Source organism: Solanum dulcamara, chromosome 2, assembly GCF_947179165.1.
Source record: "Solanum dulcamara chromosome 2, daSolDulc1.2, whole genome shotgun sequence".
Taxonomy (NCBI): Eukaryota; Viridiplantae; Streptophyta; class Magnoliopsida; order Solanales; family Solanaceae; genus Solanum; species Solanum dulcamara.
The window spans coordinates 54,191,144-54,200,840 of NC_077238.1; the positions used below are offsets into that span (position 1 = coordinate 54,191,144).

The following is a 9,697-nucleotide window of genomic DNA, read 5'->3' on the forward strand; positions in this document are numbered from 1 at the left end:
CATTTCTTTGACATAAGTATATAAAGCTAATATTCCTTTTCGGCATGGATTTTAAGAAACAAGTATATAACTTTCATATGATTTTAAAGAAGTTCCTATTCGTAAAGCCGCTAGAATGGCCAACTTCTCGACTTCCAAAAGATATTTTGTTATGCCTTGATATGTGTATATGATTCCCAAAAGTTCTATTTTGATGTATTCCATAGTAACTTTCAAAAGATACTTGATATGACCCTTGTCTGGATTTTGAGTGATAGTTTATTTTGATTATTCCATCGAGTCTCAAATATGATTTAAATTGCATTTGGTTTCTCACTACTCCGCTCGTGGATGCCTCAATGCTTCTTTCACCGAGCCTGGGCCAGGTTTAATTATCGTGCATACTTTTCTGCATTATTTGTCGTGCCCCAACGTGAGAGGGCAGGTACGACCTGTACATGGGTTTGATTTGTGGAGTTATGATGTGTCATATACACATATGATATGATATGATCTGATATGACCATCTGATATGATATGATCTGTTACAGAGATATTCCATACTCTGAAGTTATGATGTGCTGTGGCGCCAGTGATGGGGCGGCGACCATATTTTGTATTTGTTCATTGAGTCTCGTAATAGGGCCGGATATGACATATGTTTTTCTACATACATTATCTGTGGTTATGAAAAATATTTTGATATTCTGGATATTTTGCTCATTTTTGCACCTTTTATTCTGGTAATGGCTTTATTTATTACAGTACATGCTTTATATACTCAGTACATATATCGTAGTGACCCCCTTTATTTGGGGGGGCTGCATTACATGCCCGCAGGTATAGATGCCCGGTTTGCCGATCCGCTCACCTAGGACATCCATCCTGTTGGTTGGTAGTGCTCCTTTATCAGGAGCCCTATTTTGGTACTAACGTTTTTTGTTGTACATTTGTACATATTGGTTAAGGGTACGATGGGGGCCTTATCCCGTTATATGATTATGCTATTATTCTGTAGAGGTCTGTAGACTTGTGTTGTGGGTTTTGTATATTTGTTTTGGGCCTGTGTTCAGTGATTGCCTTAACGGCGTTCATGTGCTACATCTATTTTCGTGCGCTCTCTAGCAATCTATTTTGATTTCCTAATTTGTTTGTTCTGCTAACATACTCAGTGGGGCTAAGGGTACGTATGGGTGCCCAAATAGGGTACTAGTCACGGCCAACGGAGTTGGGTCGTGACAGAAGTTGTATCAGAGTAGTTCGTCCTTGGAATGTCTACAGACCATGTCTAGTAGAATCTTGTTTATCGATGTGTTGTGCACCACATCTATTAACAAGAGTCTACAGGGCATTTAGGATGTTACCTTTCCTTCTTGTCTTAGATCGTGCGATAGAGATGTATTGTCAGGATGATTCCTCCCTAACAGAATGAATTGTTATGTTTCCAGTGATGCCTCCGAAGAAAGCAACGGCTGCCCAGAAAGGCAAATCAGCAGCGCCCGGTGAGGCTAGTCAGGCCCATAAAGTTACCAGGGGCCGACCTCAGCCTGAGCTAGAGACTGTGCCCCCAATAGCTAGCTCTGCGACGCCGCTAGTATCAGAGTGGACTAGGGAAACCTCAGCTGCAGATCAGAGGATGGTTTCATCACCAATTTTTGGAGCCCCAACACCCGAGCCTGTAGTTCGACAGCCACGAGCTGAGGACGGGGGTATATGGGATGCGGTCTAGCTTTTGACTAGATTAGTGGCAAGCCAAGAGCACAGACGCAGTTTAGGCTTAGATCAGGTACACGGGCCAAATAGTTCGAGGGCTCGTGAGTTTCTGACCTGTAATCCTCTAGAGTTCTTCGAGACAAAGCCCGAGGAAGATCCCCAGGAGTTCATTAGGGAGATGCAGTGTACATTATATTTGATTAAGGCTTCTGCGATAGAATCGGTTGAGTTGGCCTCATATAGGCTACACGAGGTAGCCACTAACTGGTATGAGTCCTGGGAGTTGTCCAGGGGCAGGGCCGCTCCTCCACTGATATGGGACGAGTTTGTAGAGGCGTTCCTTAGTCATTTCTTACCTCCTAAGATGCGGAGAGCCAGGGTGGACAGGTTTTTACTTTTGAGGCAGCAAGGCCGCAATGTTCGTGAGTATAGTTTGGAGTTTGACTCATTGGCCCGATATGCACCCGCTTTAGTAACTGATATGACTGACAGGATGCACAGATATATGATGGGCCTAGATTGGTATCTAGTTGATAGTTGTTTGGTAATGGCTGCCCAGCCAGGGATGGACATCGCCCGTATACAGGCACATACTCAGGGCATGGAGGACAGACATAGAGGACACCAGTCTGACCAAGGTTTTGGCAGGAGTCAGCCCAAGAGGGCCAGATCAGCTATGTATTCGGGAGAGTTCTGGAGTAGACCATCCCAGCTACAAGATAGCATACAGCCCACCCAACCAGCATGGAGTGTGCCTCCGCAGTCCTCATGATGGAGACCAAGTGGCACAGGGTATTCAGGAGTAGGTTCGATCTCCAAGGCTTCCAGTTCATAGTCAGACAGAGGCTCTGGTCAGATAAGGCCACCCGTGCCTCAGTGTTCTTATTGTGGAAGGTACCAACTGGGAGAGTGCTACTATGCTACAGGGTCTTGTTTTTCTTGTGGCCGTTTAGGCTATGCGATAAGAGATTGCCCATATAAAGGTACCTTGGGCGGCGCAGCTTGGCCTACTGGATCAGCGACTGGGTCATCGTTTTTTTCGGTATCTATGCACCCTACGAGGCAGGGTGTGCCTATACCAGCAGGCCGCGGTAGAGGGCGTGGCGGAGTCTCTAGTTTAAGCGGTCCTTCTAACCGCACTTATGCTTTGGCCGCCCGGCAGGATCAGGAGGCATCGCCAAATGTGATCACAGGTACATTGTTGACCTTTTTCCAAATTGTATATGTACTAATAGATTCAGGCTTTACATTATAGTATATTCTTCCGTTGATGATTGATAAAATTGGGACGAAGGAAATATAGTTTTGACTAGACTCCTACATTAAGTTGCATGACTCGAGTGCTAGTACTTGGACTAGATTATGTACTATCTATCGAAAATACTAAGCACCCTATGGTTATGCTAGGGTTTCTTATAGGGGCAACCTAATATATGGATGATCTAACAGAAGGTGTAGACATGGTGCAGCATGTTAAATATACTGGAATAGAATCATTCACGTGTGAATAGGTGAAGATAAACAGAGAATGACATGGATACACCCTAAAGGGGGGAAGTGGCCAAGAGGAGAAGTACAAGTATAGGAGAAAATCAACTTACGCTATCATATGTAAATGGGAATGCTTAAACTTCAAATGAGACCCCATAAGGGATGGATGCGATCATACCCGCACTAACGCACCGGATCCCATCAGAACTCCGAAGTTAAGCGTGCTTGGACGAGAGTATACTAGGATGGGTAACCCCACGGGAAGCAAAAGAGGAAATGGAACACAAGTGTCCGTACCTATTTCCTACGTCTACAAGTAATCCTAACCTTTATAACTCTGATATTGATTGCTCGACGAAAGTATATATTATGGCAACGGGATAGAGGACCCCTCCATATAGTCGGTATAAGGTTCGGAGGATGTTTTTGGTTAACATTCGAGGATGAATGTTCTAAAGGGGGGAAGGATGTTACACCCCGTACCTTGGTACCTTGGAACGCTTCTTAAGCTTCTTAAGTTTTTGGGAAGGCTCTTAAGTTACTTGGAAGTCGTTATATGAGTCGGATAATCTATAACGTTATCAAGTAACTCTAAGGAAAGGAGAATGAGATACCCCATAAGAGGGAAGATTGGAAATAGATTTATAAGAATCCGGAAGGAGTTGGAGGTCGAGTAATGAGTCGTAGGACTCGATTTACTTGCGTAAGCTAGCGACTTGGATGTCCTACATAACTAAGCTACTTGAGTACACGTCAAACTTAAATATCAAGGATTACATAGGCTCTTAAAATAAGGCGAGATGATGAACCTACGAAAGGGAGCAAAAAAAACTAGTTTTCAAACTTACGAAAGCGAAGCAAGTAGGTGAAAAGCAAGCAGGTGACACACCTAGGTGAGTCCCATGCTGCCACATGGAGAATTTGGGTTGGATGCATGGATGAGGTGGCACCTAGGGGGCTGCCACGTGTCACCCCTAGTGGATGCCATGTGTCACCTCCAAAAGTTGGATATATATGCTGAAATTATGACTAAGGAATTCATTTTTCAGCATCTACACTTAAGGAAAATTGGAGAAAACTTGAGGGAGAGAAGAGAGAGTCACGGCCGCCAGAAGAATAAGGTAAGGCCTCCATTTTCGATCCGTGAATGAATTATTTAAGGTATCCTACGTTGATATAGAGGGGTTTAACAACATAAAATTTATAGTTGGGGTTTCGAGGAACTTCTTGTTTTTGTCAATAAACCCATTTTTGAATAGGACTAATGTTAGTAATACTAGTATAACTCCTTGTGTAAAACTTTGTTTCGAGTGATTCAAGATGTTTTGGAAATATATTTCATAGGGATGTAACTTTCATTTAGCCTCAAAAATCCAGTTTTGCTTTTATCTGCTCGAAAAAGGGGGATGAAGTATGGGGGAGGTGTTGTTCAGATTTCATTTTGGAAATCCTAAATGGGCTGTTGTTAGTATTTCGGGCATATATTTTTATACAAAATTGATGTAGGGGTGATTCGAAATTTTATGCGACCTTAAGACACATGTCTATTACTTTCCTTGAGACCACAAATCTATTTTCCCTAAATTACCCCTTCGAAACTAAGCGACAATACAAGACAGTAGACTGTCCGGAATTCACGTTTTGATAGTTTGGCGAGTTTGACGAGTTTAGGTTAAGGTAAGGGTTTTCCTTTTAATTTGGAGTTTATGGTGTTGTTATGAAGTGTATTATACATTGTGTAAGTGGCTGGAAATATGAAAATTTTATAAATATGCTCGACGTTCGAAACAAACCAAATTGGAGTCGCTATAGTTAAATTATAGTCGAAGCAAGGTGTTGTGCTTGCGGTGTGTGGTTGCAGGTGTTTGGTGTGTGTTTCAGGGACTAAAGGTATCCTAAAATAGGTGGGGGATCTTCTGGTTGTATCCACACAACAGCCCCGCTTCGTACGGTTAAAGGTTTTGCAAAATGGAAACTAGAAACCTTATTTTGGTATCGTGGTTTCGAGCGAGTCATTTAGAGTTTTTGTGGTATAAGATTGATGTGAATTGTATATATATGCTGCAGTTTATTGTTGTTGGTTGGCTGTAGCTATTAGGAGTATAATTGGAAATTCGGATAGGGCACATTATAGGGGAAATGCTGCCCGATTTTCATTAATGCTTTAACTAGTTAGGGAACTAGTCAAGAAGACGAGTATGGGGGGATGAGTTCTACAAATACTCGTGTGTAGCCTAAGATGCTGGAAAGCCAAGGGTTGTTAATACTCATATTGCTTTTATGTTACTTAGGTTTAAAGGACGACGAGACAAACGGGATAAAAAGTAACCCATAACAGGTATGTAAAGCTAACGTTTCTTTCTTTTGGCATGTTTTGGCATACGTATGTAAGGCTTATACTTTCTTTTAGCATTTCTTTGACATAAGTATATAAATCTAATATTCCTTTTCGGCATGGATTTTAAGAAACAAGTATATAACTTTCGTATGATTTTAAAGAAGTTCCTATTCGTAAAGCCGCTAGAATGGCCAACTTCTCGACTTCCAAAAGATATTTTGTTATGCCTTGATATAAGTATATGATTCCCAAAAGTTCTATTTTGTTATAACCCATAGTAACTTTCAAAGGGTACTTGATATGACCCTTGTCTGGATTTTGAGTGATAGTTTATTTTGATTATTCCATCGAGTCTCAAATATGATTTAAATTGCATTTGGTTTCTCACTACTCCACTCGTGGATGCCTCAATGATTGTTTTACCGAGCCAGGGCCAGGTTTTGTTATCGTGCATACTTTTATACATTGTTCGCCTTGCCCCGATGTGAGAGGGCAGGTACGACCTGTACATGGGTTTGATTTGTGGAGTTATGATGTGCCATGTACACTTATGATATGATATGATCTGATATGATATGATCTGTTACAGAGATATTCCCTAATCTGAAGTTATGATGTGCTGTGGCGCCAGTGACGGGGCGACGACCATATTTTATATTTGTTCACTGAGTCCCATAATGGGACTGGATATGACATATGTTTTTCCTCATACATTATCTGTGGTTATGAAAAATATTTCGATATTCTGGATATTTTACTTATTTTTTCACCTTTTGTTCTGGTAATGGATTTATTTATTACAGTGCATTCTTTATATACTAAGTACATATATCGTACTGGCCCCTTCTTTGGGAGGGCTACGTTACATGCCTGCAGGTACAGACGCCCGGTTTGCTGATCCGCTCGCCTAGGACATCCATACTGTTGGTTGGTAGTGCTCCTTTATCCGGAGCCCTATTTTGGTACTAACTTTTTTTGTTGTACATTTGTACATATTGGTTAAGGGTAAGATGGGGGCCCTGTCCCGTCATATGATTATGTTATCATTATGTAAAGGTCTGTAGACTTGTTTTGTAGGTTTTGTATATGTTTTGGGCCTGTGTTCAGTGATGGCCTTAACGACCTTCGTGTGCTACATCTATTTTCGTGCGCTCTCTAGCGATCTATTTTGATTTCCTAATTTGTTTGTTCTGCTAACATACTCAGTGGGGCTAAGGGTACGTATGGGTTCCCAAATAGGGCACCAGTCACAGCCTACAGAGTTGGGTCATGACAGATTTAACAAGATTATGTCATGCTTTAGTCTATCTGTTGCACTATCACATTTCTAACTTATCATGTTGTTACTTCATGTTCATGCATGTCCTCTACACTTAGTACATTCCATAGTGCTGACCACATACTTCTTTAGCCTATATTTTCTTATAATATAGGTCACGACGCTCCTACTCACACTACAGTTAGTATCTGGATCGTATCGACATAACATTATTTGGTGAATCCTCATGCTTTGAGGGCACAACCATGTTATGAGTTTCTTTACGTCTTTCTTTTCAGACTTATTTGAGCCTTTCAGATATTGGTGAGCTAGGTCTTGTCCTATTCCCTATCTATGATAGTAGAGGCTATACCAAACTTGTATGGTATTATACCATAGTGTCATTCTCAAATTCTTTTTATCATTAGTTGCTATAATAAGATTGCTTTTAAGACTTATCTTCCGCATTTCATTCTTATGTTGTTATCATGTCATCTTAAGTCATGCTTATGCTAAAAAGCTTGGTTAGGATCTCTCAGAATACTATTCACTATGTCACATCTAGGATGTAGCTTAGGTCATGAAACCGACCTTTGCTATAGCAAACTATCCTTTGTCTATACCGAAGCTACACCACTTTGCTATGGAAAAACCTCTTTTTTCTATATCAAAACCTAGCAGGTTTTGTAGGTCAGTTTGGCTTTTTATATTTTTTCTAACTCTCAACTCACAAGGACCTATATAAAGGTGTTATGGCCCTAAACAACAATAATGATGGGGCGGATCTATAATTCTCTGAGTCTATACCCTAGGCGTGACCTGCACTTCTTGATCATTACTAGTCCCAAGCGAACCCTTGTCCTGACTGAATATTGAGTACAAAAATAAACATGAATATGATAGCTTTAAAAATAGAAGTATTTCAATTAATTAAGTAAATCATCTTGCACTTTTTGAAAATATCTCTAAATATAATAAGAAATAGTGTTTAAATGATCTAAAAAGAAATACTGAATTGACACACTAATTTTGTCCATGATGTCTCTACTAACTAAAGATAGGTCCCAAAATAAGACCCACGACTACCTCTAAATATAATATGAATACTGAAAAGCATAACTAAAAATTGAGTTCTGCGAAAGCAAGGAGGCCTCACCGAAAAGGCTGACAAAGTAACGATCTCAACAGAGCACCTGTTGATGATTCCGAGCACCTAAATCTGCATCATGAAATAATGCAATATCGAAAGAAGTTAGTATATAGAATGTATAATATGTAATAGCGATGAATTAATCAATAAATGAATTGAAAGAAATACTAAAAATAAAGCATGAACGTATGGTAAAAATAGGTAAAGCTTTACAACCGAGGTAATGCATATATATCAAGTCTGAAAATAATAACTTTACTTATTTGGGAGTTTCTCTAACTCACAACTACCACTATGAGTTTCATGGTGATATAAAGTCTTGCCCTCGTTGCCAGAGCCATCTTATACATTGCCAGAGTATAAGAAAATAAAACTGAACTTATGGATCTGTCTTAAAGCCCTACTCAGAGGCTGGGGTGAGGAGTTGACCAAACCAATTGCATGATATTATCTACGCTGGTGGCACAGATTATGAGTGTAAGTTATCTGAACTTGTACCCAAATCGGTGCTCAATATCACTCCCAAAACATGCACTATGCACATAATAATATCTTTGTTGAGTTAATACTCAAAATACTTCTCTATAAGTATACTGAAATGTTCTTTAACTTACTGAACTTTTTTTTCCGAAATTGATTATGCTTGCTTGAAAACTAACTTTACTCATATTGCAAAAAATGCTTTTGGGACGCTTAGTATTCCCTCAAAAATCTTTTTAAATGATAGATTAAAAATGCTTGAACTTACTTGATGAAGAAAAACAATGCATAATAAATTAATGCAAAAGCCTTCAAAGAATTCTTAGCTAATTGGAGTTCATCTGGTGAAATAAAAATGAACACTAATTCAAGAATCATAAATACATGACGGATTATGATCACAATGATAACAATTAGAAATCAATAATCAGGAATAAGAGAACAATTTGATTTCATAGGAACTTGGGGTGAGAAATTGAGAATTAACCTTTATTAACTGAATTTAGATGTAGGGCATGAGGATCAAGTTAGTCTAATACTATGAGTAACCTTACATACCCGGAAGAATGAGATTCTTAAACAAGTTTGAATAAGATGCTTGAAATCCTAGTTTACTCCTCTTGAATCCTTGTTGTAAGTATCATGAATGAATATGGGAGTATTAGGGTTGAACTAAATTGATAAAGACCTTAATTTTATCACAAAACATCGATGTTTAGACATAGAAAATATAACACCCCTTAAAAATATTGTATATGGTGTTTCAATTCTCAACGAAAATAATATTACTTCTATATTTTGGGTATACATTTTTATAGGATGGTCAAAAATTATGTGTTTCAAATTTTTTAATATCTCCAACATCATTACCTATATTTTTTGTGAAGACCATAGCTTAATATTCAGAGGTTAAGTAGGTCAAATAAATTAATCTTTACAAGACCTGGTGTTGTGACGAAATGGATTATTTATAAAAGAAAAATCATATCTCACTTTAGGATGTGCCAAATCTATTGATTCTTGATCAAAAGGAAAGAATACTTCTAGAGCTACAATTCATATGAAGACATCAAATCCAAATTATGAAGTTATCTTATTCCAACATAGCTCCAAAAAGGGTATTCCGTAAAATGAAGATTATCTCACCAAAAATAGAAGATCTAAATTCATTTGACATCACCCATGACATCAATAGTCTTCCATTTAACAACACCCATGACATCACAATCCTCCATTATATTTTTAGATTTTTCTTTATAATTATTTTAATTATTATTAGGTCACTCCT

At 39.0% G+C, this 9,697-nt stretch overlaps 1 pseudogene; it reads left to right on the top strand.

Moving 5' to 3' along the window:
• Positions 1 to 3,347: 3,347 nt before the first annotated feature.
• On the top strand, positions 3,348 to 3,468 carry LOC129881236 (5S ribosomal RNA; annotated as a pseudogene).
• The last annotated feature ends 6,229 nt before the right edge of the window (positions 3,469 to 9,697 follow it).